Source organism: Phyllobates terribilis, unplaced genomic scaffold, assembly GCF_046119375.1.
Source record: "Phyllobates terribilis strain yellow unplaced genomic scaffold, ASM4611937v1 Scaffold_27__1_contigs__length_16484149, whole genome shotgun sequence".
NCBI classification, from domain to species: domain Eukaryota; kingdom Metazoa; phylum Chordata; class Amphibia; order Anura; family Dendrobatidae; genus Phyllobates; species Phyllobates terribilis.
This window is the reverse complement of record NW_027362787.1, coordinates 13,213,762-13,241,087: the sequence shown is the minus strand read 5'-3', so window position 1 is coordinate 13,241,087 and position 27,326 is coordinate 13,213,762. Positions and strand designations below refer to the sequence as shown.

At 45.6% G+C, this 27,326-nt stretch overlaps 18 non-coding genes across 18 annotated transcripts; all 18 read right to left on the bottom strand.

Moving 5' to 3' along the window:
- Positions 1-3,002: 3,002 nt before the first annotated feature.
- LOC141176969 (U2 spliceosomal RNA) lies at positions 3,003-3,193 on the bottom strand. The gene has a single exon (XR_012253608.1). It is a non-coding gene; the product is annotated as a U2 spliceosomal RNA (small nuclear RNA).
- Positions 3,194-4,308: 1,115 nt separating this feature from the next.
- On the bottom strand, positions 4,309-4,499 carry LOC141176967 (U2 spliceosomal RNA). Its single transcript, XR_012253606.1, has one exon. It is a non-coding gene; the product is annotated as a U2 spliceosomal RNA (small nuclear RNA).
- Positions 4,500-5,614: 1,115 nt separating this feature from the next.
- LOC141176966 (U2 spliceosomal RNA) lies at positions 5,615-5,805 on the bottom strand. The gene has a single exon (XR_012253605.1). It is a non-coding gene; the product is annotated as a U2 spliceosomal RNA (small nuclear RNA).
- A 1,115-nt stretch (positions 5,806-6,920) lies between these two features.
- On the bottom strand, positions 6,921-7,111 carry LOC141176965 (U2 spliceosomal RNA). The gene has a single exon (XR_012253604.1). It is a non-coding gene; the product is annotated as a U2 spliceosomal RNA (small nuclear RNA).
- Positions 7,112-8,226: 1,115 nt separating this feature from the next.
- LOC141176964 (U2 spliceosomal RNA) lies at positions 8,227-8,417 on the bottom strand. Its single transcript, XR_012253603.1, has one exon. It is a non-coding gene; the product is annotated as a U2 spliceosomal RNA (small nuclear RNA).
- A 1,115-nt stretch (positions 8,418-9,532) lies between these two features.
- On the bottom strand, positions 9,533-9,723 carry LOC141176963 (U2 spliceosomal RNA). The gene has a single exon (XR_012253602.1). It is a non-coding gene; the product is annotated as a U2 spliceosomal RNA (small nuclear RNA).
- Positions 9,724-10,838: 1,115 nt separating this feature from the next.
- LOC141176962 (U2 spliceosomal RNA) lies at positions 10,839-11,029 on the bottom strand. Its single transcript, XR_012253601.1, has one exon. It is a non-coding gene; the product is annotated as a U2 spliceosomal RNA (small nuclear RNA).
- A 1,115-nt stretch (positions 11,030-12,144) lies between these two features.
- LOC141176961 (U2 spliceosomal RNA) lies at positions 12,145-12,335 on the bottom strand. The gene has a single exon (XR_012253600.1). It is a non-coding gene; the product is annotated as a U2 spliceosomal RNA (small nuclear RNA).
- A 1,115-nt stretch (positions 12,336-13,450) lies between these two features.
- On the bottom strand, positions 13,451-13,641 carry LOC141176959 (U2 spliceosomal RNA). Its single transcript, XR_012253599.1, has one exon. It is a non-coding gene; the product is annotated as a U2 spliceosomal RNA (small nuclear RNA).
- A 1,115-nt stretch (positions 13,642-14,756) lies between these two features.
- LOC141176958 (U2 spliceosomal RNA) lies at positions 14,757-14,947 on the bottom strand. The gene has a single exon (XR_012253598.1). It is a non-coding gene; the product is annotated as a U2 spliceosomal RNA (small nuclear RNA).
- A 1,115-nt stretch (positions 14,948-16,062) lies between these two features.
- LOC141176957 (U2 spliceosomal RNA) lies at positions 16,063-16,253 on the bottom strand. The gene has a single exon (XR_012253597.1). It is a non-coding gene; the product is annotated as a U2 spliceosomal RNA (small nuclear RNA).
- A 1,115-nt stretch (positions 16,254-17,368) lies between these two features.
- Positions 17,369-17,559, bottom strand: LOC141176955 (U2 spliceosomal RNA). The gene has a single exon (XR_012253595.1). It is a non-coding gene; the product is annotated as a U2 spliceosomal RNA (small nuclear RNA).
- Positions 17,560-18,674: 1,115 nt separating this feature from the next.
- LOC141177949 (U2 spliceosomal RNA) lies at positions 18,675-18,867 on the bottom strand. The gene has a single exon (XR_012254445.1). It is a non-coding gene; the product is annotated as a U2 spliceosomal RNA (small nuclear RNA).
- Positions 18,868-20,868: 2,001 nt separating this feature from the next.
- LOC141176954 (U2 spliceosomal RNA) lies at positions 20,869-21,059 on the bottom strand. The gene has a single exon (XR_012253594.1). It is a non-coding gene; the product is annotated as a U2 spliceosomal RNA (small nuclear RNA).
- A 1,115-nt stretch (positions 21,060-22,174) lies between these two features.
- LOC141176953 (U2 spliceosomal RNA) lies at positions 22,175-22,365 on the bottom strand. Its single transcript, XR_012253593.1, has one exon. It is a non-coding gene; the product is annotated as a U2 spliceosomal RNA (small nuclear RNA).
- A 1,115-nt stretch (positions 22,366-23,480) lies between these two features.
- LOC141177607 (U2 spliceosomal RNA) lies at positions 23,481-23,671 on the bottom strand. The gene has a single exon (XR_012254186.1). It is a non-coding gene; the product is annotated as a U2 spliceosomal RNA (small nuclear RNA).
- A 1,118-nt stretch (positions 23,672-24,789) lies between these two features.
- LOC141176952 (U2 spliceosomal RNA) lies at positions 24,790-24,980 on the bottom strand. Its single transcript, XR_012253592.1, has one exon. It is a non-coding gene; the product is annotated as a U2 spliceosomal RNA (small nuclear RNA).
- Positions 24,981-26,095: 1,115 nt separating this feature from the next.
- LOC141176951 (U2 spliceosomal RNA) lies at positions 26,096-26,286 on the bottom strand. Its single transcript, XR_012253591.1, has one exon. It is a non-coding gene; the product is annotated as a U2 spliceosomal RNA (small nuclear RNA).
- Between the last annotated feature and the right edge of the window lie 1,040 nt (positions 26,287-27,326).

The window sequence follows — 27,326 nt, the reverse complement described above, 5'->3', positions numbered from 1 at the left end:
CCAGATAGAGGGCCCATGAGGCCAATCTTTTCTTAAATCTGCATAATTCATATCAAAGTCAATGTTACATTCTTGCAAACAAAAGACATCACAGTCCACTGTTGACAGGTAGGAAAACAAAGCAGCCCTTCTTGTAGAGCCCCTTATACTCCTCACATTGAGCGAGGCTACTTTAATTGATGAGGTCATGATAGGTTAGTTCAGGTCACACTACTGTCAGAATCAGACATAAAGCCCACCGATGTTAACGGGCTCTGCACTTCTGAGTCCGAAAAAGAAATGTTTATAGGGTCTGAAGGCCTTGGCTCCTCAGGAGGGGCAGCGGGAGCCATTGGCTTGTATTGCAGAAGACTTGGTTTTAATGGACACTTCTTGGAAGTCTCCCTGGCCACATTCTCATCAGACCTATCATCTGTTTTCCTTTTCCTACGAGTTTCCAGCTCCATTGCTTCTTCCTCCGAGCTAAATGTCCCGATTTCAGCAGAGGGACTCCCCTCCACCACCATATCACCCGGATCAGAATCAGCAGCCCAGTCCTTAGATGAAGCTTCCCTCCTCTCAGGACGGACAGGTTTCTCAGCTGGAGGTTTCTGCATAGACGTGGGCTTATGCGCAGCAGGAATAGGAGAACTGGCAGGTTTTCCCTGTGCAGCAGGCACTGAAGTGCTTGTGGACCCGCCTACAGGGGGTTGTGTTCGCACAGTAGATACAGGAGCACCGGTGGGACCCCCCTTAGCAGCAGGAGCAGGAGGGTTGGTTGGCTTCCTCTGTGCAGCAGGTGCAGACGTACCACCTGATGTACTAGCAGGCTTGGTCTGTGGAGCAGGTACTGGAGAGCTAGAAGACTGCCCCCGCGCTGTAGACGCACCCGCAGGAGCAGGAACAGCAGAGGGTTGCCTCTGCCCCCCGGGAGCAGATGGAGGCACACGGGCAGGTTGCTTTGCCAGCGTTTCAGCATAGGTTTCCGCCTTTTTCTTCAAAGGACACTCCCGGAAGGAGTGACCTGGGACCCGGCAGATGTTGCACACCATCTCATTGGTACAGTCCATTGTGGCATGTCCATGCTTGTAGCACTTCTTACAGATTGCCACCTCCTCCTTGCAGTTCTCATAAGTGTGACCGAAACACATGCATTTCCGGCAGAAGAGGGGCATGTCCGGGTAGAAGAGGCGCCCCCGTTCCCTACCGATCAGGAAACTTGACGGAGGATGACGCTGACCACCAATGCCATTTGGATCTTCACAAAATTTAACAAAAAATTTATGCTTTCCCGTCCAGAGGTTTTCCTCATTCATGACCTTGTGGGAATACCGCAGTTCTGGGAAATAGTTTTGAAGAAAGCAAATAATATTAACTAAGGGAACATGAGGGTTGCTCATCTGAACCACGAGCGGCTTCTCTCCACCGGAGTAAAGGATGACAAAGGTGAGTCCTTTAAGATCCTCATCTGAAAGGTGCAGGTGAATCTGGCGGAAGAGGTTCTGGCACGCATACTCCGACTCCAGAGTCAAAGTGAAGGAACCGGGGCGATCTTGAAGGGCCAGGATGTCTTCCCTCTTTACTCCTAGGATCTCCAGCAGCACTCTCCTCACGAAAAACTTCAAGGTCATCTTCTCCTTGGATGCATCGTCCACTTCGATCTTGAAAGAGTTCTTGATGCGAAGGTCACCAGCTCTGGCATAGCGCACTGCGGCCGCTACTGTGATGCCATCTTCAAAAGGTAGATAGGGTCGATCGCCTTCTTGGTTTCTTTGCGTATCTGCCCCCTAAAGCAGCATGAGGCTTAAGACGGCTTTTACACCGCCGATGCCTCAAGGCCAAGGGCACGATTGGCTTAGAATCCTTCTGGCAAGATGTGGTATCTTAGCCAAAAGGCCGAGAAGCGATAACCAGAATTGGTTTCAAACTACGGAGCCACCCAAGGATCCTGAAAAGTCCATTTGTGGAGATGAGCTCCTGGACTCCCGTTAAGAAGACATGTTGTCAACCTCTAGATCCCTTACATGCCTGCACTTTTCGGCTTGCTGCTGCTGCAATCCACGCGTTTTAGATCTGCATAACTCCACCTCTTTAAACACAGCACCTTCACCCCCTGCTGTTCCCACCCGCCTCAACACCGTTGGAAGGGAGGAGAACCAATTAAGGCGGGGGGTGGGGTGGAACGAGCAGCTGTCTACCCTTAGCAGGAGGGCTCCTGATTACATACCTCTCCTGCTGCTGCTGCTGCTGGCTGTCCAGCAGCAGACTGAAGGTGGCTGCTGCTGTGCACAGGTATATAAAGGCTCAGAGCCTATTATGACACGCGCAGCCAGCGTTCCATTGCCACATTCCATCTACTGCAGGCAGGATACCTGGCTGGCTGAATGTCGCTGAGAAGCTCACAGAGACCGCCATAAGCAACAGTTTAACAGAATGCCACAGACTAATCAACCAAACTTTTTGGGTTGGGTTCTCTTTTATAGTCTGCAGGCATTAAATGAAAGAAGTCAGTGTTCCAGCAGAAGGAGACAACGTTTCAGAAAAGGCATTGTAGCAAACCAAAAAAGAAATTTTAAGCGCAGCAGAGTAACCAGCGCACATACCTGTTAGCTCAGGTGAGTTTAAAAGGCTGCTGTTGATAACAAGGGCATTTGCTAAATAGATGGTGTGTGTGCAACAATATACTGAAAGGTCAATTATATTGTGCAGCTTATCTCACCACCTGTAGTTATTTAGGTGAAAGCTCCAAAATGCTTGCCTAATATGTCTGTTTATCCAAAAGGAAGTAAAAAGGGAGAGCTAGAAAGATAGCATTGCATCACATTACATGGCAATGCAATGCACAGTTGCTGAAGTTGAACCAAAATGAGCTTGTAATCTGGCTTCTGCAACTTTGAACATGAAAAATCCAATGAGGAGAAGAAAAGCAAAGCCAAAGAGTCCATCCCAAAATCCGACAAACAAGCAAAATGAACAAAAAACATTGAATTCAATTCTTTCTGATTTTAGAAACTGCATTAAAGAAGGGGTGCACCGGTCCTGGAGATACTGCAATACCAGGTCAATGCGTGGAGTGGACAGAGCAAGCTCTTTTTCCATCTCCCTGTTCTAAAAATCCATTTAATATATGGTCCCCAGATAGGGGACGTATCAGATATTAAACTGATAAGAACAGATACTACACTTGATCTTAGCCAAAAGGCCGAGAAGCGATAACCAGAATTGGTTTCAAACTACGGAGCCACCCAAGGATCCTGAAAAGTCCATTTGTGGAGATGAGCTCCTGGACTCCCGTTAAGAAGACATGTTGTCAACCTCTAGATCCCTTACATGCCTGCACTTTTCGGCTTGCTGCTGCTGCAATCCACGCGTTTTAGATCTGCATAACTCCACCTCTTTAAACACAGCACCTTCACCCCCTGCTGTTCCCACCCGCCTCAACACCGTTGGAAGGGAGGAGAACCAATTAAGGCGGGGGGTGGGGTGGAACGAGCAGCTGTCTACCCTTAGCAGGAGGGCTCCTGATTACATACCTCTCCTGCTGCTGCTGCTGCTGGCTGTCCAGCAGCAGACTGAAGGTGGCTGCTGCTGTGCACAGGTATATAAAGGCTCAGAGCCTATTATGACACGCGCAGCCAGCGTTCCATTGCCACATTCCATCTACTGCAGGCAGGATACCTGGCTGGCTGAATGTCGCTGAGAAGCTCACAGAGACCGCCATAAGCAACAGTTTAACAGAATGCCACAGACTAATCAACCAAACTTTTTGGGTTGGGTTCTCTTTTATAGTCTGCAGGCATTAAATGAAAGAAGTCAGTGTTCCAGCAGAAGGAGACAACGTTTCAGAAAAGGCATTGTAGCAAACCAAAAAAGAAATTTTAAGCGCAGCAGAGTAACCAGCGCACATACCTGTTAGCTCAGGTGAGTTTAAAAGGCTGCTGTTGATAACAAGGGCATTTGCTAAATAGATGGTGTGTGTGCAACAATATACTGAAAGGTCAATTATATTGTGCAGCTTATCTCACCACCTGTAGTTATTTAGGTGAAAGCTCCAAAATGCTTGCCTAATATGTCTGTTTATCCAAAAGGAAGTAAAAAGGGAGAGCTAGAAAGATAGCATTGCATCACATTACATGGCAATGCAATGCACAGTTGCTGAAGTTGAACCAAAATGAGCTTGTAATCTGGCTTCTGCAACTTTGAACATGAAAAATCCAATGAGGAGAAGAAAAGCAAAGCCAAAGAGTCCATCCCAAAATCCGACAAACAAGCAAAATGAACAAAAAACATTGAATTCAATTCTTTCTGATTTTAGAAACTGCATTAAAGAAGGGGTGCACCGGTCCTGGAGATACTGCAATACCAGGTCAATGCGTGGAGTGGACAGAGCAAGCTCTTTTTCCATCTCCCTGTTCTAAAAATCCATTTAATATATGGTCCCCAGATAGGGGACGTATCAGATATTAAACTGATAAGAACAGATACTACACTTGATCTTAGCCAAAAGGCCGAGAAGCGATAACCAGAATTGGTTTCAAACTACGGAGCCACCCAAGGATCCTGAAAAGTCCATTTGTGGAGATGAGCTCCTGGACTCCCGTTAAGAAGACATGTTGTCAACCTCTAGATCCCTTACATGCCTGCACTTTTCGGCTTGCTGCTGCTGCAATCCACGCGTTTTAGATCTGCATAACTCCACCTCTTTAAACACAGCACCTTCACCCCCTGCTGTTCCCACCCGCCTCAACACCGTTGGAAGGGAGGAGAACCAATTAAGGCGGGGGGTGGGGTGGAACGAGCAGCTGTCTACCCTTAGCAGGAGGGCTCCTGATTACATACCTCTCCTGCTGCTGCTGCTGCTGGCTGTCCAGCAGCAGACTGAAGGTGGCTGCTGCTGTGCACAGGTATATAAAGGCTCAGAGCCTATTATGACACGCGCAGCCAGCGTTCCATTGCCACATTCCATCTACTGCAGGCAGGATACCTGGCTGGCTGAATGTCGCTGAGAAGCTCACAGAGACCGCCATAAGCAACAGTTTAACAGAATGCCACAGACTAATCAACCAAACTTTTTGGGTTGGGTTCTCTTTTATAGTCTGCAGGCATTAAATGAAAGAAGTCAGTGTTCCAGCAGAAGGAGACAACGTTTCAGAAAAGGCATTGTAGCAAACCAAAAAAGAAATTTTAAGCGCAGCAGAGTAACCAGCGCACATACCTGTTAGCTCAGGTGAGTTTAAAAGGCTGCTGTTGATAACAAGGGCATTTGCTAAATAGATGGTGTGTGTGCAACAATATACTGAAAGGTCAATTATATTGTGCAGCTTATCTCACCACCTGTAGTTATTTAGGTGAAAGCTCCAAAATGCTTGCCTAATATGTCTGTTTATCCAAAAGGAAGTAAAAAGGGAGAGCTAGAAAGATAGCATTGCATCACATTACATGGCAATGCAATGCACAGTTGCTGAAGTTGAACCAAAATGAGCTTGTAATCTGGCTTCTGCAACTTTGAACATGAAAAATCCAATGAGGAGAAGAAAAGCAAAGCCAAAGAGTCCATCCCAAAATCCGACAAACAAGCAAAATGAACAAAAAACATTGAATTCAATTCTTTCTGATTTTAGAAACTGCATTAAAGAAGGGGTGCACCGGTCCTGGAGATACTGCAATACCAGGTCAATGCGTGGAGTGGACAGAGCAAGCTCTTTTTCCATCTCCCTGTTCTAAAAATCCATTTAATATATGGTCCCCAGATAGGGGACGTATCAGATATTAAACTGATAAGAACAGATACTACACTTGATCTTAGCCAAAAGGCCGAGAAGCGATAACCAGAATTGGTTTCAAACTACGGAGCCACCCAAGGATCCTGAAAAGTCCATTTGTGGAGATGAGCTCCTGGACTCCCGTTAAGAAGACATGTTGTCAACCTCTAGATCCCTTACATGCCTGCACTTTTCGGCTTGCTGCTGCTGCAATCCACGCGTTTTAGATCTGCATAACTCCACCTCTTTAAACACAGCACCTTCACCCCCTGCTGTTCCCACCCGCCTCAACACCGTTGGAAGGGAGGAGAACCAATTAAGGCGGGGGGTGGGGTGGAACGAGCAGCTGTCTACCCTTAGCAGGAGGGCTCCTGATTACATACCTCTCCTGCTGCTGCTGCTGCTGGCTGTCCAGCAGCAGACTGAAGGTGGCTGCTGCTGTGCACAGGTATATAAAGGCTCAGAGCCTATTATGACACGCGCAGCCAGCGTTCCATTGCCACATTCCATCTACTGCAGGCAGGATACCTGGCTGGCTGAATGTCGCTGAGAAGCTCACAGAGACCGCCATAAGCAACAGTTTAACAGAATGCCACAGACTAATCAACCAAACTTTTTGGGTTGGGTTCTCTTTTATAGTCTGCAGGCATTAAATGAAAGAAGTCAGTGTTCCAGCAGAAGGAGACAACGTTTCAGAAAAGGCATTGTAGCAAACCAAAAAAGAAATTTTAAGCGCAGCAGAGTAACCAGCGCACATACCTGTTAGCTCAGGTGAGTTTAAAAGGCTGCTGTTGATAACAAGGGCATTTGCTAAATAGATGGTGTGTGTGCAACAATATACTGAAAGGTCAATTATATTGTGCAGCTTATCTCACCACCTGTAGTTATTTAGGTGAAAGCTCCAAAATGCTTGCCTAATATGTCTGTTTATCCAAAAGGAAGTAAAAAGGGAGAGCTAGAAAGATAGCATTGCATCACATTACATGGCAATGCAATGCACAGTTGCTGAAGTTGAACCAAAATGAGCTTGTAATCTGGCTTCTGCAACTTTGAACATGAAAAATCCAATGAAGAGAAGAAAAGCAAAGCCAAAGAGTCCATCCCAAAATCCGACAAACAAGCAAAATGAACAAAAAACATTGAATTCAATTCTTTCTGATTTTAGAAACTGCATTAAAGAAGGGGTGCACCGGTCCTGGAGATACTGCAATACCAGGTCAATGCGTGGAGTGGACAGAGCAAGCTCTTTTTCCATCTCCCTGTTCTAAAAATCCATTTAATATATGGTCCCCAGATAGGGGACGTATCAGATATTAAACTGATAAGAACAGATACTACACTTGATCTTAGCCAAAAGGCCGAGAAGCGATAACCAGAATTGGTTTCAAACTACGGAGCCACCCAAGGATCCTGAAAAGTCCATTTGTGGAGATGAGCTCCTGGACTCCCGTTAAGAAGACATGTTGTCAACCTCTAGATCCCTTACATGCCTGCACTTTTCGGCTTGCTGCTGCTGCAATCCACGCGTTTTAGATCTGCATAACTCCACCTCTTTAAACACAGCACCTTCACCCCCTGCTGTTCCCACCCGCCTCAACACCGTTGGAAGGGAGGAGAACCAATTAAGGCGGGGGGTGGGGTGGAACGAGCAGCTGTCTACCCTTAGCAGGAGGGCTCCTGATTACATACCTCTCCTGCTGCTGCTGCTGCTGGCTGTCCAGCAGCAGACTGAAGGTGGCTGCTGCTGTGCACAGGTATATAAAGGCTCAGAGCCTATTATGACACGCGCAGCCAGCGTTCCATTGCCACATTCCATCTACTGCAGGCAGGATACCTGGCTGGCTGAATGTCGCTGAGAAGCTCACAGAGACCGCCATAAGCAACAGTTTAACAGAATGCCACAGACTAATCAACCAAACTTTTTGGGTTGGGTTCTCTTTTATAGTCTGCAGGCATTAAATGAAAGAAGTCAGTGTTCCAGCAGAAGGAGACAACGTTTCAGAAAAGGCATTGTAGCAAACCAAAAAAGAAATTTTAAGCGCAGCAGAGTAACCAGCGCACATACCTGTTAGCTCAGGTGAGTTTAAAAGGCTGCTGTTGATAACAAGGGCATTTGCTAAATAGATGGTGTGTGTGCAACAATATACTGAAAGGTCAATTATATTGTGCAGCTTATCTCACCACCTGTAGTTATTTAGGTGAAAGCTCCAAAATGCTTGCCTAATATGTCTGTTTATCCAAAAGGAAGTAAAAAGGGAGAGCTAGAAAGATAGCATTGCATCACATTACATGGCAATGCAATGCACAGTTGCTGAAGTTGAACCAAAATGAGCTTGTAATCTGGCTTCTGCAACTTTGAACATGAAAAATCCAATGAGGAGAAGAAAAGCAAAGCCAAAGAGTCCATCCCAAAATCCGACAAACAAGCAAAATGAACAAAAAACATTGAATTCAATTCTTTCTGATTTTAGAAACTGCATTAAAGAAGGGGTGCACCGGTCCTGGAGATACTGCAATACCAGGTCAATGCGTGGAGTGGACAGAGCAAGCTCTTTTTCCATCTCCCTGTTCTAAAAATCCATTTAATATATGGTCCCCAGATAGGGGACGTATCAGATATTAAACTGATAAGAACAGATACTACACTTGATCTTAGCCAAAAGGCCGAGAAGCGATAACCAGAATTGGTTTCAAACTACGGAGCCACCCAAGGATCCTGAAAAGTCCATTTGTGGAGATGAGCTCCTGGACTCCCGTTAAGAAGACATGTTGTCAACCTCTAGATCCCTTACATGCCTGCACTTTTCGGCTTGCTGCTGCTGCAATCCACGCGTTTTAGATCTGCATAACTCCACCTCTTTAAACACAGCACCTTCACCCCCTGCTGTTCCCACCCGCCTCAACACCGTTGGAAGGGAGGAGAACCAATTAAGGCGGGGGGTGGGGTGGAACGAGCAGCTGTCTACCCTTAGCAGGAGGGCTCCTGATTACATACCTCTCCTGCTGCTGCTGCTGCTGGCTGTCCAGCAGCAGACTGAAGGTGGCTGCTGCTGTGCACAGGTATATAAAGGCTCAGAGCCTATTATGACACGCGCAGCCAGCGTTCCATTGCCACATTCCATCTACTGCAGGCAGGATACCTGGCTGGCTGAATGTCGCTGAGAAGCTCACAGAGACCGCCATAAGCAACAGTTTAACAGAATGCCACAGACTAATCAACCAAACTTTTTGGGTTGGGTTCTCTTTTATAGTCTGCAGGCATTAAATGAAAGAAGTCAGTGTTCCAGCAGAAGGAGACAACGTTTCAGAAAAGGCATTGTAGCAAACCAAAAAAGAAATTTTAAGCGCAGCAGAGTAACCAGCGCACATACCTGTTAGCTCAGGTGAGTTTAAAAGGCTGCTGTTGATAACAAGGGCATTTGCTAAATAGATGGTGTGTGTGCAACAATATACTGAAAGGTCAATTATATTGTGCAGCTTATCTCACCACCTGTAGTTATTTAGGTGAAAGCTCCAAAATGCTTGCCTAATATGTCTGTTTATCCAAAAGGAAGTAAAAAGGGAGAGCTAGAAAGATAGCATTGCATCACATTACATGGCAATGCAATGCACAGTTGCTGAAGTTGAACCAAAATGAGCTTGTAATCTGGCTTCTGCAACTTTGAACATGAAAAATCCAATGAGGAGAAGAAAAGCAAAGCCAAAGAGTCCATCCCAAAATCCGACAAACAAGCAAAATGAACAAAAAACATTGAATTCAATTCTTTCTGATTTTAGAAACTGCATTAAAGAAGGGGTGCACCGGTCCTGGAGATACTGCAATACCAGGTCAATGCGTGGAGTGGACAGAGCAAGCTCTTTTTCCATCTCCCTGTTCTAAAAATCCATTTAATATATGGTCCCCAGATAGGGGACGTATCAGATATTAAACTGATAAGAACAGATACTACACTTGATCTTAGCCAAAAGGCCGAGAAGCGATAACCAGAATTGGTTTCAAACTACGGAGCCACCCAAGGATCCTGAAAAGTCCATTTGTGGAGATGAGCTCCTGGACTCCCGTTAAGAAGACATGTTGTCAACCTCTAGATCCCTTACATGCCTGCACTTTTCGGCTTGCTGCTGCTGCAATCCACGCGTTTTAGATCTGCATAACTCCACCTCTTTAAACACAGCACCTTCACCCCCTGCTGTTCCCACCCGCCTCAACACCGTTGGAAGGGAGGAGAACCAATTAAGGCGGGGGGTGGGGTGGAACGAGCAGCTGTCTACCCTTAGCAGGAGGGCTCCTGATTACATACCTCTCCTGCTGCTGCTGCTGCTGGCTGTCCAGCAGCAGACTGAAGGTGGCTGCTGCTGTGCACAGGTATATAAAGGCTCAGAGCCTATTATGACACGCGCAGCCAGCGTTCCATTGCCACATTCCATCTACTGCAGGCAGGATACCTGGCTGGCTGAATGTCGCTGAGAAGCTCACAGAGACCGCCATAAGCAACAGTTTAACAGAATGCCACAGACTAATCAACCAAACTTTTTGGGTTGGGTTCTCTTTTATAGTCTGCAGGCATTAAATGAAAGAAGTCAGTGTTCCAGCAGAAGGAGACAACGTTTCAGAAAAGGCATTGTAGCAAACCAAAAAAGAAATTTTAAGCGCAGCAGAGTAACCAGCGCACATACCTGTTAGCTCAGGTGAGTTTAAAAGGCTGCTGTTGATAACAAGGGCATTTGCTAAATAGATGGTGTGTGTGCAACAATATACTGAAAGGTCAATTATATTGTGCAGCTTATCTCACCACCTGTAGTTATTTAGGTGAAAGCTCCAAAATGCTTGCCTAATATGTCTGTTTATCCAAAAGGAAGTAAAAAGGGAGAGCTAGAAAGATAGCATTGCATCACATTACATGGCAATGCAATGCACAGTTGCTGAAGTTGAACCAAAATGAGCTTGTAATCTGGCTTCTGCAACTTTGAACATGAAAAATCCAATGAGGAGAAGAAAAGCAAAGCCAAAGAGTCCATCCCAAAATCCGACAAACAAGCAAAATGAACAAAAAACATTGAATTCAATTCTTTCTGATTTTAGAAACTGCATTAAAGAAGGGGTGCACCGGTCCTGGAGATACTGCAATACCAGGTCAATGCGTGGAGTGGACAGAGCAAGCTCTTTTTCCATCTCCCTGTTCTAAAAATCCATTTAATATATGGTCCCCAGATAGGGGACGTATCAGATATTAAACTGATAAGAACAGATACTACACTTGATCTTAGCCAAAAGGCCGAGAAGCGATAACCAGAATTGGTTTCAAACTACGGAGCCACCCAAGGATCCTGAAAAGTCCATTTGTGGAGATGAGCTCCTGGACTCCCGTTAAGAAGACATGTTGTCAACCTCTAGATCCCTTACATGCCTGCACTTTTCGGCTTGCTGCTGCTGCAATCCACGCGTTTTAGATCTGCATAACTCCACCTCTTTAAACACAGCACCTTCACCCCCTGCTGTTCCCACCCGCCTCAACACCGTTGGAAGGGAGGAGAACCAATTAAGGCGGGGGGTGGGGTGGAACGAGCAGCTGTCTACCCTTAGCAGGAGGGCTCCTGATTACATACCTCTCCTGCTGCTGCTGCTGCTGGCTGTCCAGCAGCAGACTGAAGGTGGCTGCTGCTGTGCACAGGTATATAAAGGCTCAGAGCCTATTATGACACGCGCAGCCAGCGTTCCATTGCCACATTCCATCTACTGCAGGCAGGATACCTGGCTGGCTGAATGTCGCTGAGAAGCTCACAGAGACCGCCATAAGCAACAGTTTAACAGAATGCCACAGACTAATCAACCAAACTTTTTGGGTTGGGTTCTCTTTTATAGTCTGCAGGCATTAAATGAAAGAAGTCAGTGTTCCAGCAGAAGGAGACAACGTTTCAGAAAAGGCATTGTAGCAAACCAAAAAAGAAATTTTAAGCGCAGCAGAGTAACCAGCGCACATACCTGTTAGCTCAGGTGAGTTTAAAAGGCTGCTGTTGATAACAAGGGCATTTGCTAAATAGATGGTGTGTGTGCAACAATATACTGAAAGGTCAATTATATTGTGCAGCTTATCTCACCACCTGTAGTTATTTAGGTGAAAGCTCCAAAATGCTTGCCTAATATGTCTGTTTATCCAAAAGGAAGTAAAAAGGGAGAGCTAGAAAGATAGCATTGCATCACATTACATGGCAATGCAATGCACAGTTGCTGAAGTTGAACCAAAATGAGCTTGTAATCTGGCTTCTGCAACTTTGAACATGAAAAATCCAATGAAGAGAAGAAAAGCAAAGCCAAAGAGTCCATCCCAAAATCCGACAAACAAGCAAAATGAACAAAAAACATTGAATTCAATTCTTTCTGATTTTAGAAACTGCATTAAAGAAGGGGTGCACCGGTCCTGGAGATACTGCAATACCAGGTCAATGCGTGGAGTGGACAGAGCAAGCTCTTTTTCCATCTCCCTGTTCTAAAAATCCATTTAATATATGGTCCCCAGATAGGGGACGTATCAGATATTAAACTGATAAGAACAGATACTACACTTGATCTTAGCCAAAAGGCCGAGAAGCGATAACCAGAATTGGTTTCAAACTACGGAGCCACCCAAGGATCCTGAAAAGTCCATTTGTGGAGATGAGCTCCTGGACTCCCGTTAAGAAGACATGTTGTCAACCTCTAGATCCCTTACATGCCTGCACTTTTCGGCTTGCTGCTGCTGCAATCCACGCGTTTTAGATCTGCATAACTCCACCTCTTTAAACACAGCACCTTCACCCCCTGCTGTTCCCACCCGCCTCAACACCGTTGGAAGGGAGGAGAACCAATTAAGGCGGGGGGTGGGGTGGAACGAGCAGCTGTCTACCCTTAGCAGGAGGGCTCCTGATTACATACCTCTCCTGCTGCTGCTGCTGCTGGCTGTCCAGCAGCAGACTGAAGGTGGCTGCTGCTGTGCACAGGTATATAAAGGCTCAGAGCCTATTATGACACGCGCAGCCAGCGTTCCATTGCCACATTCCATCTACTGCAGGCAGGATACCTGGCTGGCTGAATGTCGCTGAGAAGCTCACAGAGACCGCCATAAGCAACAGTTTAACAGAATGCCACAGACTAATCAACCAAACTTTTTGGGTTGGGTTCTCTTTTATAGTCTGCAGGCATTAAATGAAAGAAGTCAGTGTTCCAGCAGAAGGAGACAACGTTTCAGAAAAGGCATTGTAGCAAACCAAAAAAGAAATTTTAAGCGCAGCAGAGTAACCAGCGCACATACCTGTTAGCTCAGGTGAGTTTAAAAGGCTGCTGTTGATAACAAGGGCATTTGCTAAATAGATGGTGTGTGTGCAACAATATACTGAAAGGTCAATTATATTGTGCAGCTTATCTCACCACCTGTAGTTATTTAGGTGAAAGCTCCAAAATGCTTGCCTAATATGTCTGTTTATCCAAAAGGAAGTAAAAAGGGAGAGCTAGAAAGATAGCATTGCATCACATTACATGGCAATGCAATGCACAGTTGCTGAAGTTGAACCAAAATGAGCTTGTAATCTGGCTTCTGCAACTTTGAACATGAAAAATCCAATGAGGAGAAGAAAAGCAAAGCCAAAGAGTCCATCCCAAAATCCGACAAACAAGCAAAATGAACAAAAAACATTGAATTCAATTCTTTCTGATTTTAGAAACTGCATTAAAGAAGGGGTGCACCGGTCCTGGAGATACTGCAATACCAGGTCAATGCGTGGAGTGGACAGAGCAAGCTCTTTTTCCATCTCCCTGTTCTAAAAATCCATTTAATATATGGTCCCCAGATAGGGGACGTATCAGATATTAAACTGATAAGAACAGATACTACACTTGATCTTAGCCAAAAGGCCGAGAAGCGATAACCAGAATTGGTTTCAAACTACGGAGCCACCCAAGGATCCTGAAAAGTCCATTTGTGGAGATGAGCTCCTGGACTCCCGTTAAGAAGACATGTTGTCAACCTCTAGATCCCTTACATGCCTGCACTTTTCGGCTTGCTGCTGCTGCAATCCACGCGTTTTAGATCTGCATAACTCCACCTCTTTAAACACAGCACCTTCACCCCCTGCTGTTCCCACCCGCCTCAACACCGTTGGAAGGGAGGAGAACCAATTAAGGCGGGGGGTGGGGTGGAACGAGCAGCTGTCTACCCTTAGCAGGAGGGCTCCTGATTACATACCTCTCCTGCTGCTGCTGCTGCTGGCTGTCCAGCAGCAGACTGAAGGTGGCTGCTGCTGTGCACAGGTATATAAAGGCTCAGAGCCTATTATGACACGCGCAGCCAGCGTTCCATTGCCACATTCCATCTACTGCAGGCAGGATACCTGGCTGGCTGAATGTCGCTGAGAAGCTCACAGAGACCGCCATAAGCAACAGTTTAACAGAATGCCACAGACTAATCAACCAAACTTTTTGGGTTGGGTTCTCTTTTATAGTCTGCAGGCATTAAATGAAAGAAGTCAGTGTTCCAGCAGAAGGAGACAACGTTTCAGAAAAGGCATTGTAGCAAACCAAAAAAGAAATTTTAAGCGCAGCAGAGTAACCAGCGCACATACCTGTTAGCTCAGGTGAGTTTAAAAGGCTGCTGTTGATAACAAGGGCATTTGCTAAATAGATGGTGTGTGTGCAACAATATACTGAAAGGTCAATTATATTGTGCAGCTTATCTCACCACCTGTAGTTATTTAGGTGAAAGCTCCAAAATGCTTGCCTAATATGTCTGTTTATCCAAAAGGAAGTAAAAAGGGAGAGCTAGAAAGATAGCATTGCATCACATTACATGGCAATGCAATGCACAGTTGCTGAAGTTGAACCAAAATGAGCTTGTAATCTGGCTTCTGCAACTTTGAACATGAAAAATCCAATGAGGAGAAGAAAAGCAAAGCCAAAGAGTCCATCCCAAAATCCGACAAACAAGCAAAATGAACAAAAAACATTGAATTCAATTCTTTCTGATTTTAGAAACTGCATTAAAGAAGGGGTGCACCGGTCCTGGAGATACTGCAATACCAGGTCAATGCGTGGAGTGGACAGAGCAAGCTCTTTTTCCATCTCCCTGTTCTAAAAATCCATTTAATATATGGTCCCCAGATAGGGGACGTATCAGATATTAAACTGATAAGAACAGATACTACACTTGATCTTAGCCAAAAGGCCGAGAAGCGATAACCAGAATTGGTTTCAAACTACGGAGCCACCCAAGGATCCTGAAAAGTCCATTTGTGGAGATGAGCTCCTGGACTCCCGTTAAGAAGACATGTTGTCAACCTCTAGATCCCTTACATGCCTGCACTTTTCGGCTTGCTGCTGCTGCAATCCACGCGTTTTAGATCTGCATAACTCCACCTCTTTAAACACAGCACCTTCACCCCCTGCTGTTCCCACCCGCCTCAACACCGTTGGAAGGGAGGAGAACCAATTAAGGCGGGGGGTGGGGTGGAACGAGCAGCTGTCTACCCTTAGCAGGAGGGCTCCTGATTACATACCTCTCCTGCTGCTGCTGCTGCTGGCTGTCCAGCAGCAGACTGAAGGTGGCTGCTGCTGTGCACAGGTATATAAAGGCTCAGAGCCTATTATGACACGCGCAGCCAGCGTTCCATTGCCACATTCCATCTACTGCAGGCAGGATACCTGGCTGGCTGAATGTCGCTGAGAAGCTCACAGAGACCGCCATAAGCAACAGTTTAACAGAATGCCACAGACTAATCAACCAAACTTTTTGGGTTGGGTTCTCTTTTATAGTCTGCAGGCATTAAATGAAAGAAGTCAGTGTTCCAGCAGAAGGAGACAACGTTTCAGAAAAGGCATTGTAGCAAACCAAAAAAGAAATTTTAAGCGCAGCAGAGTAACCAGCGCACATACCTGTTAGCTCAGGTGAGTTTAAAAGGCTGCTGTTGATAACAAGGGCATTTGCTAAATAGATGGTGTGTGTGCAACAATATACTGAAAGGTCAATTATATTGTGCAGCTTATCTCACCACCTGTAGTTATTTAGGTGAAAGCTCCAAAATGCTTGCCTAATATGTCTGTTTATCCAAAAGGAAGTAAAAAGGGAGAGCTAGAAAGATAGCATTGCATCACATTACATGGCAATGCAATGCACAGTTGCTGAAGTTGAACCAAAATGAGCTTGTAATCTGGCTTCTGCAACTTTGAACATGAAAAATCCAATGAAGAGAAGAAAAGCAAAGCCAAAGAGTCCATCCCAAAATCCGACAAACAAGCAAAATGAACAAAAAACATTGAATTCAATTCTTTCTGATTTTAGAAACTGCATTAAAGAAGGGGTGCACCGGTCCTGGAGATACTGCAATACCAGGTCAATGCGTGGAGTGGACAGAGCAAGCTCTTTTTCCATCTCCCTGTTCTAAAAATCCATTTAATATATGGTCCCCAGATAGGGGACGTATCAGATATTAAACTGATAAGAACAGATACTACACTTGATCTTAGCCAAAAGGCCGAGAAGCGATAACCAGAATTGGTTTCAAACTACGGAGCCACCCAAGGATCCTGAAAAGTCCATTTGTGGAGATGAGCTCCTGGACTCCCGTTAAGAAGACATGTTGTCAACCTCTAGATCCCTTACATGCCTGCACTTTTCGGCTTGCTGCTGCTGCAATCCACGCGTTTTAGATCTGCATAACTCCACCTCTTTAAACACAGCACCTTCACCCCCTGCTGTTCCCACCCGCCTCAACACCGTTGGAAGGGAGGAGAACCAATTAAGGCGGGGGGTGGGGTGGAACGAGCAGCTGTCTACCCTTAGCAGGAGGGCTCCTGATTACATACCTCTCCTGCTGCTGCTGCTGCTGGCTGTCCAGCAGCAGACTGAAGGTGGCTGCTGCTGTGCACAGGTATATAAAGGCTCAGAGCCTATTATGACACGCGCAGCCAGCGTTCCATTGCCACATTCCATCTACTGCAGGCAGGATACCTGGCTGGCTGAATGTCGCTGAGAAGCTCACAGAGACCGCCATAAGCAACAGTTTAACAGAATGCCACAGACTAATCAACCAAACTTTTTGGGTTGGGTTCTCTTTTATAGTCTGCAGGCATTAAATGAAAGAAGTCAGTGTTCCAGCAGAAGGAGACAACGTTTCAGAAAAGGCATTGTAGCAAACCAAAAAAGAAATTTTAAGCGCAGCAGAGTAACCAGCGCACATACCTGTTAGCTCAGGTGAGTTTAAAAGGCTGCTGTTGATAACAAGGGCATTTGCTAAATAGATGGTGTGTGTGCAACAATATACTGAAAGGTCAATTATATTGTGCAGCTTATCTCACCACCTGTAGTTATTTAGGTGAAAGCTCCAAAATGCTTGCCTAATATGTCTGTTTATCCAAAAGGAAGTAAAAAGGGAGAGCTAGAAAGATAGCATTGCATCACATTACATGGCAATGCAATGCACAGTTGCTGAAGTTGAACCAAAATGAGCTTGTAATCTGGCTTCTGCAACTTTGAACATGAAAAATCCAATGAGGAGAAGAAAAGCAAAGCCAAAGAGTCCATCCCAAAATCCGACAAACAAGCAAAATGAACAAAAAACATTGAATTCAATTCTTTCTGATTTTAGAAACTGCATTAAAGAAGGGGTGCACCGGTCCTGGAGATACTGCAATACCAGGTCAATGCGTGGAGTGGACAGAGCAAGCTCTTTTTCCATCTCCCTGTTCTAAAAATCCATTTAATATATGGTCCCCAGATAGGGGACGTATCAGATATTAAACTGATAAGAACAGATACTACACTTGATCTTAGCCAAAAGGCCGAGAAGCGATAACCAGAATTGGTTTCAAACTACGGAGCCACCCAAGGATCCTGAAAAGTCCATTTGTGGAGATGAGCTCCTGGACTCCCGTTAAGAAGACATGTTGTCAACCTCTAGATCCCTTACATGCCTGCACTTTTCGGCTTGCTGCTGCTGCAATCCACGCGTTTTAGATCTGCATAACTCCACCTCTTTAAACACAGCACCTTCACCCCCTGCTGTTCCCACCCGCCTCAACACCGTTGGAAGGGAGGAGAACCAATTAAGGCGGGGGGTGGGGTGGAACGAGCAGCTGTCTACCCTTAGCAGGAGGGCTCCTGATTACATACCTCTCCTGCTGCTGCTGCTGCTGGCTGTCCAGCAGCAGACTGAAGGTGGCTGCTGCTGTGCACAGGTATATAAAGGCTCAGAGCCTATTATGACACGCGCAGCCAGCGTTCCATTGCCACATTCCATCTACTGCAGGCAGGATACCTGGCTGGCTGAATGTCGCTGAGAAGCTCACAGAGACCGCCATAAGCAACAGTTTAACAGAATGCCACAGACTAATCAACCAAACTTTTTGGGTTGGGTTCTCTTTTATAGTCTGCAGGCATTAAATGAAAGAAGTCAGTGTTCCAGCAGAAGGAGACAACGTTTCAGAAAAGGCATTGTAGCAAACCAAAAAAGAAATTTTAAGCGCAGCAGAGTAACCAGCGCACATACCTGTTAGCTCAGGTGAGTTTAAAAGGCTGCTGTTGATAACAAGGGCATTTGCTAAATAGATGGTGTGTGTGCAACAATATACTGAAAGGTCAATTATATTGTGCAGCTTATCTCACCACCTGTAGTTATTTAGGTGAAAGCTCCAAAATGCTTGCCTAATATGTCTGTTTATCCAAAAGGAAGTAAAAAGGGAGAGCTAGAAAGATAGCATTGCATCACATTACATGGCAATGCAATGCACAGTTGCTGAAGTTGAACCAAAATGAGCTTGTAATCTGGCTTCTGCAACTTTGAACATGAAAAATCCAATGAGGAGAAGAAAAGCAAAGCCAAAGAGTCCATCCCAAAATCCGACAAACAAGCAAAATGAACAAAAAACATTGAATTCAATTCTTTCTGATTTTAGAAACTGCATTAAAGAAGGGGTGCACCGGTCCTGGAGATACTGCAATACCAGGTCAATGCGTGGAGTGGACAGAGCAAGCTCTTTTTCCATCTCCCTGTTCTAAAAATCCATTTAATATATGGTCCCCAGATAGGGGACGTATCAGATATTAAACTGATAAGAACAGATTTTTTTTTTTTTTTTTTTTCTTTTTTTTGAAAGCCCGAATTCGTGTACAAAACCCGAGTGCGCTTAAAAAAGTGACAAGTGCCACAAAAAAAGTGCACTAGGATGCTGGTCTTCTTGAAACCCTCTCCAAAAGGAGAAGGGTCCCCCAAACCATTCCCTGTCCCTCCGAGCCAAAAGGCCACAGCGAGGAACAGGGACAAAAAGCCACCTCCAGCCGAAGCCAGAGGCGACCCAATCTTACCCCCAGCACCTGCCCGAGTTCTCACCCGAGCAAGGCACTGGGAGCCAAAGACTGTGCTCCCCTCCCGGAAGAGGGGAGCCAACAACGCTCTCCTCCCGAAAGAGGAGAGCCAGGGGGGTTCAGGGGGGAGCGGAACCTGATGGCCACACACTCCCCCCCTAGACCTGCCAAGAGAGGAACCCGTAAGGGAACCGCATCCCGACAAAATCCTAGTAGGACGTGACACACGTGAATAAGTGGACACACAGTGACAAAGAAATTAAATAAATAGTGAAGGTTTCACAGTATAATACTGCCCGGACCTCCGACCGGGAATTGAAAAATTCCCCATCCTAAGGCCAGAAGGCCCGGAATAAGGGTGTGTGCGAAGAAAGAAAATTTGAAGTGCTTGTGCAAATGTGCCATAAACTCAAGTGTGGTTCCCAATCCCAGTGAGTTAAGGCACCCCAGGGTCACCACTCCTGGGGCACTTCACACTTCGGGCTTTCGATCTTCCCCGGCCCAATGGCGTCGATCCTGGGGGGCCATGCTTTCCACCAGATGACTATATTAGCCACCTGGCGTACTAACAAGCGCCTAAACCCCAGTGTGCATAATGTATCAATCTACTAGGGCGGCCAACATCCAAAACCGCCTTTTCGAAAGATGCTACACTTGATCTTAGCCAAAAGGCCGAGAAGCGATAACCAGAATTGGTTTCAAACTACGGAGCCACCCAAGGATCCTGAAAAGTCCATTTGTGGAGATGAGCTCCTGGACTCCCGTTAAGAAGACATGTTGTCAACCTCTAGATCCCTTACATGCCTGCACTTTTCGGCTTGCTGCTGCTGCAATCCACGCGTTTTAGATCTGCATAACTCCACCTCTTTAAACACAGCACCTTCACCCCCTGCTGTTCCCACCCACCTCAACACCGTTGGAAGGGAGGAGAACCAATTAAGGCGGGGGGTGGGGTGGAACGAGCAGCTGTCTACCCTTAGCAGGAGGGCTCCTGATTACATACCTCTCCTGCTGCTGCTGCTGCTGGCTGTCCAGCAGCAGACTGAAGGTGGCTGCTGCTGTGCACAGGTATATAAAGGCTCAGAGCCTATTATGACACGCGCAGCCAGCGTTCCATTGCCACATTCCATCTACTGCAGGCAGGATACCTGGCTGGCTGAATGTCGCTGAGAAGCTCACAGAGACCGCCATAAGCAACAGTTTAACAGAATGCCACAGACTAATCAACCAAACTTTTTGGGTTGGGTTCTCTTTTATAGTCTGCAGGCATTAAATGAAAGAAGTCAGTGTTCCAGCAGAAGGAGACAACGTTTCAGAAAAGGCATTGTAGCAAACCAAAAAAGAAATTTTAAGCGCAGCAGAGTAACCAGCGCACATACCTGTTAGCTCAGGTGAGTTTAAAAGGCTGCTGTTGATAACAAGGGCATTTGCTAAATAGATGGTGTGTGTGCAACAATATACTGAAAGGTCAATTATATTGTGCAGCTTATCTCACCACCTGTAGTTATTTAGGTGAAAGCTCCAAAATGCTTGCCTAATATGTCTGTTTATCCAAAAGGAAGTAAAAAGGGAGAGCTAGAAAGATAGCATTGCATCACATTACATGGCAATGCAATGCACAGTTGCTGAAGTTGAACCAAAATGAGCTTGTAATCTGGCTTCTGCAACTTTGAACATGAAAAATCCAATGAGGAGAAGAAAAGCAAAGCCAAAGAGTCCATCCCAAAATCCGACAAACAAGCAAAATGAACAAAAAACATTGAATTCAATTCTTTCTGATTTTAGAAACTGCATTAAAGAAGGGGTGCACCGGTCCTGGAGATACTGCAATACCAGGTCAATGCGTGGAGTGGACAGAGCAAGCTCTTTTTCCATCTCCCTGTTCTAAAAATCCATTTAATATATGGTCCCCAGATAGGGGACGTATCAGATATTAAACTGATAAGAACAGATACTACACTTGATCTTAGCCAAAAGGCCGAGAAGCGATAACCAGAATTGGTTTCAAACTACGGAGCCACCCAAGGATCCTGAAAAGTCCATTTGTGGAGATGAGCTCCTGGACTCCCATTAAGAAGACATGTTGTCAACCTCTAGATCCCTTACATGCCTGCACTTTTCGGCTTGCTGCTGCTGCAATCCACGTGTTTTAGATCTGCATAACTCCACCTCTTTAAACACAGCACCTTCACCCCCTGCTGTTCCCACCCGCCTCAACACCGTTGGAAGGGAGGAGAACCAATTAAGGCGGGGGGTGGGGTGGAACCAGCAGCTGTCTACCCTTAGCAGGAGGGCTCCTGATTACATACCTCTCCTGCTGCTGCTGCTGCTGGCTGTCCAGCAGCAGACTGAAGGTGGCTGCTGCTGTGCACAGGTATATAAAGGCTCAGAGCCTATTATGACACGCGCAGCCAGCGTTCCATTGCCACATTCCATCTACTGCAGGCAGGATACCTGGCTGGCTGAATGTCGCTGAGAAGCTCACAGAGACCGCCACAAGCAACAGTTTAACAGAATGCCACAGACTAATCAACCAAACTTTTTGGGTTGGGTTCTCTTTTATAGTCTGCAGGCATTAAATGAAAGAAGTCAGTGTTCCAGCAGAAGGAGACAACGTTTCAGAAAAGGCATTGTAGCAAACCAAAAAAGAAATTTTAAGCGCAGCAGAGTAACCAGCGCACATACCTGTTAGCTCAGGTGAGTTTAAAAGGCTGCTGTTGATAACAAGGGCATTTGCTAAATAGATGGTGTGTGTGCAACAATATACTGAAAGGTCAATTATATTGTGCAGCTTATCTCACCACCTGTAGTTATTTAGGTGAAAGCTCCAAAATGCTTGCCTAATATGTCTGTTTATCCAAAAGGAAGTAAAAAGGGAGAGCTAGAAAGATAGCATTGCATCACATTACATGGCAATGCAATGCACAGTTGCTGAAGTTGAACCAAAATGAGCTTGTAATCTGGCTTCTGCAACTTTGAACATGAAAAATCCAATGAGGAGAAGAAAAGCAAAGCCAAAGAGTCCATCCCAAAATCCGACAAACAAGCAAAATGAACAAAAAACATTGAATTCAATTCTTTCTGATTTTAGAAACTGCATTAAAGAAGGGGTGCACCGGTCCTGGAGATACTGCAATACCAGGTCAATGCGTGGAGTGGACAGAGCAAGCTCTTTTTCCATCTCCCTGTTCTAAAAATCCATTTAATATATGGTCCCCAGATAGGGGACGTATCAGATATTAAACTGATAAGAACAGATACTACACTTGATCTTAGCCAAAAGGCCGAGAAGCGATAACCAGAATTGGTTTCAAACTACGGAGCCACCCAAGGATCCTGAAAAGTCCATTTGTGGAGATGAGCTCCTGGACTCCCGTTAAGAAGACATGTTGTCAACCTCTAGATCCCTTACATGCCTGCACTTTTCGGCTTGCTGCTGCTGCAATCCACGCGTTTTAGATCTGCATAACTCCACCTCTTTAAACACAGCACCTTCACCCCCTGCTGTTCCCACCCGCCTCAACACCGTTGGAAGGGAGGAGAACCAATTAAGGCGGGGGGTGGGGTGGAACGAGCAGCTGTCTACCCTTAGCAGGAGGGCTCCTGATTACATACCTCTCCTGCTGCTGCTGCTGCTGGCTGTCCAGCAGCAGACTGAAGGTGGCTGCTGCTGTGCACAGGTATATAAAGGCTCAGAGCCTATTATGACACGCGCAGCCAGCGTTCCATTGCCACATTCCATCTACTGCAGGCAGGATACCTGGCTGGCTGAATGTCGCTGAGAAGCTCACAGAGACCGCCATAAGCAACAGTTTAACAGAATGCCACAGACTAATCAACCAAACTTTTTGGGTTGGGTTCTCTTTTATAGTCTGCAGGCATTAAATGAAAGAAGTCAGTGTTCCAGCAGAAGGAGACAACGTTTCAGAAAAGGCATTGTAGCAAACCAAAAAAGAAATTTTAAGCGCAGCAGAGTAACCAGCGCACATACCTGTTAGCTCAGGTGAGTTTAAAAGGCTGCTGTTGATAACAAGGGCATTTGCTAAATAGATGGTGTGTGTGCAACAATATACTGAAAGGTCAATTATATTGTGCAGCTTATCTCACCACCTGTAGTTATTTAGGTGAAAGCTCCAAAATGCTTGCCTAATATGTCTGTTTATCCAAAAGGAAGTAAAAAGGGAGAGCTAGAAAGATAGCATTGCATCACATTACATGGCAATGCAATGCACAGTTGCTGAAGTTGAACCAAAATGAGCTTGTAATCTGGCTTCTGCAACTTTGAACATGAAAAATCCAATGAGGAGAAGAAAAGCAAAGCCAAAGAGTCCATCCCAAAATCCGACAAACAAGCAAAATGAACAAAAAACATTGAATTCAATTCTTTCTGATTTTAGAAACTGCATTAAAGAAGGGGTGCACCGGTCCTGGAGATACTGCAATACCAGGTCAATGCGTGGAGTGGACAGAGGAAGCTCTTTTTCCATCTCCCTGTTCTAAAAATCCATTTAATATATGGTCCCCAGATAGGGGACGTATCAGATATTAAACTGATAAGAACAGATACTACACTTGATCTTAGCCAAAAGGCCGAGAAGCGATAACCAGAATTGGTTTCAAACTACGGAGCCACCCAAGGATCCTGAAAAGTCCATTTGTGGAGATGAGCTCCTGGACTCCCGTTAAGAAGACATGTTGTCAACCTCTAGATCCCTTACATGCCTGCACTTTTCGGCTTGCTGCTGCTGCAATCCACGCGTTTTAGATCTGCATAACTCCACCTCTTTAAACACAGCACCTTCACCCCCTGCTGTTCCCACCCGCCTCAACACCGTTGGAAGGGAGGAGAACCAATTAAGGCGGGGGGTGGGGTGGAACGAGCAGCTGTCTACCCTTAGCAGGAGGGCTCCTGATTACATACCTCTCCTGCTGCTGCTGCTGCTGCTGGCTGTCCAGGAGCAGACTGAAGGTGGCTGCTGCTGTGCACAGGTATATAAAGGCTCAGAGCCTATTATGACACGCGCAGCCAGCGTTCCATTGCCACATTCCATCTACTGCAGGCAGGATACCTGGCTGGCTGAATGTCGCTGAGAAGCTCACAGAGACCGCCATAAGCAACAGTTTAACAGAATGCCACAGACTAATCAACCAAACTTTTTGGGTTGGGTTCTCTTTTATAGTCTGCAGGCATTAAATGAAAGAAGTCAGTGTTCCAGCAGAAGGAGACAACGTTTCAGAAAAGGCATTGTAGCAAACCAAAAAAGAAATTTTAAGCGCAGCAGAGTAACCAGCGCACATACCTGTTAGCTCAGGTGAGTTTAAAAGGCTGCTGTTGATAACAAGGGCATTTGCTAAATAGATGGTGTGTGTGCAACAATATACTGAAAGGTCAATTATATTGTGCAGCTTATCTCACCACCTGTAGTTATTTAGGTGAAAGCTCCAAAATGCTTGCCTAATATGTCTGTTTATCCAAAAGGAAGTAAAAAGGGAGAGCTAGAAAGATAGCATTGCATCACATTACATGGCAATGCAATGCACAGTTGCTGAAGTTGAACCAAAATGAGCTTGTAATCTGGCTTCTGCAACTTTGAACATGAAAAATCCAATGAGGAGAAGAAAAGCAAAGCCAAAGAGTCCATCCCAAAATCCGACAAACAAGCAAAATGAACAAAAAACATTGAATTCAATTCTTTCTGATTTTAGAAACTGCATTAAAGAAGGGGTGCACCGGTCCTGGAGATACTGCAATACCAGGTCAATGCGTGGAGTGGACAGAGCAAGCTCTTTTTCCATCTCCCTGTTCTAAAAATCCATTTAATATATGGTCCCCAGATAGGGGACGTATCAGATATTAAACTGATAAGAACAGATACTACACTTGATCTTAGCCAAAAGGCCGAGAAGCGATAACCAGAATTGGTTTCAAACTACGGAGCCACCCAAGGATCCTGAAAAGTCCATTTGTGGAGATGAGCTCCTGGACTCCCGTTAAGAAGACATGTTGTCAACCTCTAGATCCCTTACATGCCTGCACTTTTCGGCTTGCTGCTGCTGCAATCCACGCGTTTTAGATCTGCATAACTCCACCTCTTTAAACACAGCACCTTCACCCCCTGCTGTTCCCACCCGCCTCAACACCGTTGGAAGGGAGGAGAACCAATTAAGGCGGGGGGTGGGGTGGAACGAGCAGCTGTCTACCCTTAGCAGGAGGGCTCCTGATTACATACCTCTCCTGCTGCTGCTGCTGCTGGCTGTCCAGCAGCAGACTGAAGGTGGCTGCTGCTGTGCACAGGTATATAAAGGCTCAGAGCCTATTATGACACGCGCAGCCAGCGTTCCATTGCCACATTCCATCTACTGCAGGCAGGATACCTGGCTGGCTGAATGTCGCTGAGAAGCTCACAGAGACCGCCATAAGCAACAGTTTAACAGAATGCCACAGACTAATCAACCAAACTTTTTGGGTTGGGTTCTCTTTTATAGTCTGCAGGCATTAAATGAAAGAAGTCAGTGTTCCAGCAGAAGGAGACAACGTTTCAGAAAAGGCATTGTAGCAAACCAAAAAAGAAATTTTAAGCGCAGCAGAGTAACCAGCGCACATACCTGTTAGCTCAGGTGAGTTTAAAAGGCTGCTGTTGATAACAAGGGCATTTGCTAAATAGATGGTGTGTGTGCAACAATATACTGAAAGGTCAATTATATTGTGCAGCTTATCTCACCACCTGTAGTTATTTAGGTGAAAGCTCCAAAATGCTTGCCTAATATGTCTGTTTATCCAAAAGGAAGTAAAAAGGGAGAGCTAGAAAGATAGCATTGCATCACATTACATGGCAATGCAATGCACAGTTGCTGAAGTTGAACCAAAATGAGCTTGTAATCTGGCTTCTGCAACTTTGAACATGAAAAATCCAATGAGGAGAAGAAAAGCAAAGCCAAAGAGTTCATCCCAAAATCAGACAAACAAGCAAAATGAACAAAAAACATTGAATTCAATTCTTTCTGATTTTAGAAACTGCATTAAAGAAGGGGTGCACCGGTCCTGGAGATACTGCAATACCAGGTCAATGCGTGGAGTGGACAGAGCAAGCTCTTTTTCCATCTCCCTGTTCTAAAAATCCATTTAATATATGGTCCCCAGATAGGGGACGTATCAGATATTAAACTGATAAGAACAGATACTACACTTGATCTTAGCCAAAAGGCCGAGAAGCGATAACCAGAATTGGTTTCAAACTACGGAGCCACCCAAGGATCCTGAAAAGTCCATTTGTGGAGATGAGCTCCTGGACTCCCGTTAAGAAGACATGTTGTCAACCTCTAGATCCCTTACATGCCTGCACTTTTCGGCTTGCTGCTGCTGCAATCCACGCGTTTTAGATCTGCATAACTCCACCTCTTTAAACACAGCACCTTCACCCCCTGCTGTTCCCACCCGCCTCAACACCGTTGGAAGGGAGGAGAACCAATTAAGGCGGGGGGTGGGGTGGAACGAGCAGCTGTCTACCCTTAGCAGGAGGGCTCCTGATTACATACCTCTCCTGCTGCTGCTGCTGCTGGCTGTCCAGCAGCAGACTGAAGGTGGCTGCTGCTGTGCACAGGTATATAAAGGCTCAGAGCCTATTATGACACGCGCAGCCAGCGTTCCATTGCCACATTCCATCTACTGCAGGCAGGATACCTGGCTGGCTGAATGTCGCTGAGAAGCTCACAGAGACCGCCATAAGCAACAGTTTAACAGAATGCCACAGACTAATCAACCAAACTTTTTGGGTTGGGTTCTCTTTTATAGTCTGCAGGCATTAAATGAAAGAAGTCAGTGTTCCAGCAGAAGGAGACAACGTTTCAGAAAAGGCATTGTAGCAAACCAAAAAAGAAATTTTAAGCGCAGCAGAGTAACCAGCGCACATACCTGTTAGCTCAGGTGAGTTTAAAAGGCTGCTGTTGATAACAAGGGCATTTGCTAAATAGATGGTGTGTGTGCAACAATATACTGAAAGGTCAATTATATTGTGCAGCTTATCTCACCACCTGTAGTTATTTAGGTGAAAGCTCCAAAATGCTTGCCTAATATGTCTGTTTATCCAAAAGGAAGTAAAAAGGGAGAGCTAGAAAGATAGCATTGCATCACATTACATGGCAATGCAATGCACAGTTGCTGAAGTTGAACCAAAATGAGCTTGTAATCTGGCTTCTGCAACTTTGAACATGAAAAATCCAATGAGGAGAAGAAAAGCAAAGCCAAAGAGTCCATCCC